This window comes from Eumetopias jubatus, unplaced genomic scaffold, assembly GCF_037043125.1.
Source record: "Eumetopias jubatus isolate StellerSeaLion01/CBP00866 unplaced genomic scaffold, mEumJub1_p1.0 scaffold_5, whole genome shotgun sequence".
NCBI lineage: Eukaryota > Metazoa > Chordata > Mammalia > Carnivora > Otariidae > Eumetopias > Eumetopias jubatus.
The window spans coordinates 136,001,909-136,005,115 of NW_028274811.1; positions in this window are offsets into that span (position 1 = coordinate 136,001,909).

Below are 3,207 nucleotides of genomic sequence, written 5' to 3' on the forward strand. Positions count from 1 at the left end.
CAAACCTCAAGGTCTCTGATAGAGATTATCCTCTATCCAAAACAGGCTCGGGGTATTTATATTCACAACATAGAGAGGAGTCCTCTGGGCCCTGTTTAACCTCCTGCTTCTCTGCAGCTAATATTAGAGGGTCTCAAGTAGGAGGACAAGATTTAAATATCCATGTAGATATATAACTTACCACTACAAATTCCTAATCAGTGTCTTTGACTTTTCCGTCTTCTCTCCTCGCAGCCATTTTGCACATGGCGGGCAGGCTTGTGCAGCTGCTGTGACCCACGGCCCTCCACCTCTGTGTCCTCCCTCTCTCCTCAAGCCCTGATGATTCCCCTCTTCAGGGCTCAACTGAGACCCCTACCACCTGGATTCCAGAATCCTTGTTTGACCCACCATCTGGATTACTCACCATTCTGTGCTGTTCTTGGCTATTGACTTGTCTAAGCCCCCATCTAGTGTGTAATCTCTGTGATTCCAGAGACACTGTTTTCAGTAGTTATTCTAGTTTCTAGAACAATCTACAACAAATATTCACTTAGCAAACACATGGACACCCCCTCTTGTTGACTGGTGCACCGTGTGATGGCTTTATTAGTCAAATATCTAAAAATATTCACATCGTTTGCTGGTTTTTTTTTTTTTTTTTTTTTTTACTGATTCAGTTGCTTCCATTAGATAGTTTTCACTATTTCGGTGTGGTAATGGATGGTTGCTAGGTTATTTCTGTCATTGAGATTACCAAGTCGTATTCAGTGCTTTTGACCTTAAATAGTCAATCTGGATGATTATGTTTGAATTAGGCCTCACAAGCCTAAGGACTGCTTAATAATATACTTGAAGTTTATAAAAAGAATGTATGGATGATGGTAAACAGCTGTTCCTCCTTTTCGTTAAGAGGAAAAAATGAGAAAATAGGCATAATAATTGCAACAGACAGGATTCAAGTTAGATAATAGGGCCTTTGATTTCTCTGGTCTTTTGTTAGCAAAATGAATTTTGCTAATATTTCTTAAAGTTAAAATTTAGAGGACAGAAAGAGAATTAATACAGGGTACTTATCTCCTGTTCAACTACAAAAAATATATATTTCAGCTATTTCTCTTTCTACTCCTTCTGTTTCAGTTTTACTCCTGTACTCTGCATTATGCTTCTCATAGCAATTGGCTTCTATACTTCATCTACTTCCAATTTCTCAGCACATAATGTCAAAAAATATTTATTTTTCTTTTGCAGCATATTAGGTCATCTCCCTGATGCAAATGTCCTAATGGTTTTGTTTTGCATTAATAAAATCCAGACTCCTCACAAAGGCCCATAAGACTCAATGGGATCTTCTCTTTATTTCACCAACTCATCTCGTACCTTATTCCTTCACTCCATATATTCAACCCATTGAATTTCTTTCTCTTCCTTGAATGTATCAAGCTTGTTCATATCTCAGAGTCTTTGTAATTGATATTTATTCTGCCTGAATGTACGAGGTCTTAACACACCTGGCTCTTTGTTGTCATTCTGATCTTTGCCAAAACATCACCTCTTCATGAGATACTTGATGCCTATTTTATTGTAGCTCAGGCTGCCTCCCTCTGTATCCATCCATATTAACTTCTTTGTTTATCTTCTCTACAGAAATTAACACTATACAAAATCATTATGTGTTTAGGTGTTTGTGTGTTTATTGTTGTCCTTGTCTGTCTCCTTCAGGAAAATGTGCTCTCCAGGAGAGACACCTTGTCTGTTTTCTTTACTCCTGCATCCCTAAGACCTAAAACAAAGAGCAGGCATAGCTTAATAAACAATACATGTGGAAATTCTCATGTTTACAATACCACTAGATTTGAGAAAGAAATACAGAAGAAAAAGGCATAATGTTTCATGAAAATCATTGTTAATACAGCTTTTATACATTTTGGTTTCTTTGGAAGCCCAATTATTGAAGTCACTCTACTGTTAATTAATTTAGTACATGGTACGTTGTTTCTTTTTTTCCCTGTAATGTTCTATATTAACAAATATTAGAAGAATCTCCATGGGTATTTGACTGCAAACATTTTCTCTAATGGGACTACCCATGGAGAAAATTTTATAAATTTATGCCTAAAACAATATTAATTATACCTGCCGTGCAGCCACAACAAAATAAATAGCAGCTGTTGCTGTAATATAATACATTTAGTTTTTAATAGCTAGTAGTAGGTTTGCTGCTTTTTCTTTTGAACATCTCTAAGTGGAAATGATAACAATTAACTTAAACTATACAGCATCTGTGAGCTGACTTGGTTTAGTCTTGTAGCTGATCGCTTTTCCAAAAAAAGAGAGTCTAGCATCTGCCGGCCAGCAGTGTAGAGAAAACTGTGCAAGCGGATGTCTATGTACCAATAGTCTTGGAGCAGTGGTTATGAAATGTTTATGTACGTATAATGACACTTTATTATCCCATAAACAGTAACTGTGTATAGTAGTATCTTATCATAAGTGTTTTGAATAAAATATGACCAAAATATTACTGGGAAGTGTCATAAGATTACTGGTTGTGTTTTGCTAGCTGGCAACATACCCAAACCAAATAACTTCAGAATTATCAGTGAGCACCGGACACCGGTTGTGCAGCAGATACATTTGAATGATCAAGTGAAACTGCTTGCAAACACCTTCCAGATGGGTATAGGAAACATTAATATTCTATGCTATTGTTCTGTTCTATTTTAAGAATGATGATAAGTCTTCCAGAGGTAACAGCTAACTGTTTATCTATAAAATAACAATTTATATGACATTTAGAGAAGTGATATTAGTTAACTTAATATGTGAAAATAACCGTGAATATGAAAGACTCCTAGCAGTATGTTGACATGACAAAAAGAGACCAACTGAGACCATGTGTTCTGGGGAGACAAAAATAAATTACTTTTTTTTTAAAGATTTTTTTTTATTTATTTATTCATTAGAGACAGAGGGAGAGAGAGAGAGAGAGAGAGAGAGAAGCAGAGGGAGAAGCAGGCTCCCAAGGAGCAGGGAGCCCGATGCGGGACTCGGTCCCAGGACCCTGGGATCATGACCTGAGCCTAACGAAGGCAGATGCTTAACCATCTGAGCCACCCAGGTGCCCCATAAAAATAAATTACTTTGAAGACTTTATACATCTTAGTCATGATGTAATGATTTTATCTTTGTGAATTTCCATGCCACTCAAATATTCTCAAAAGGGGA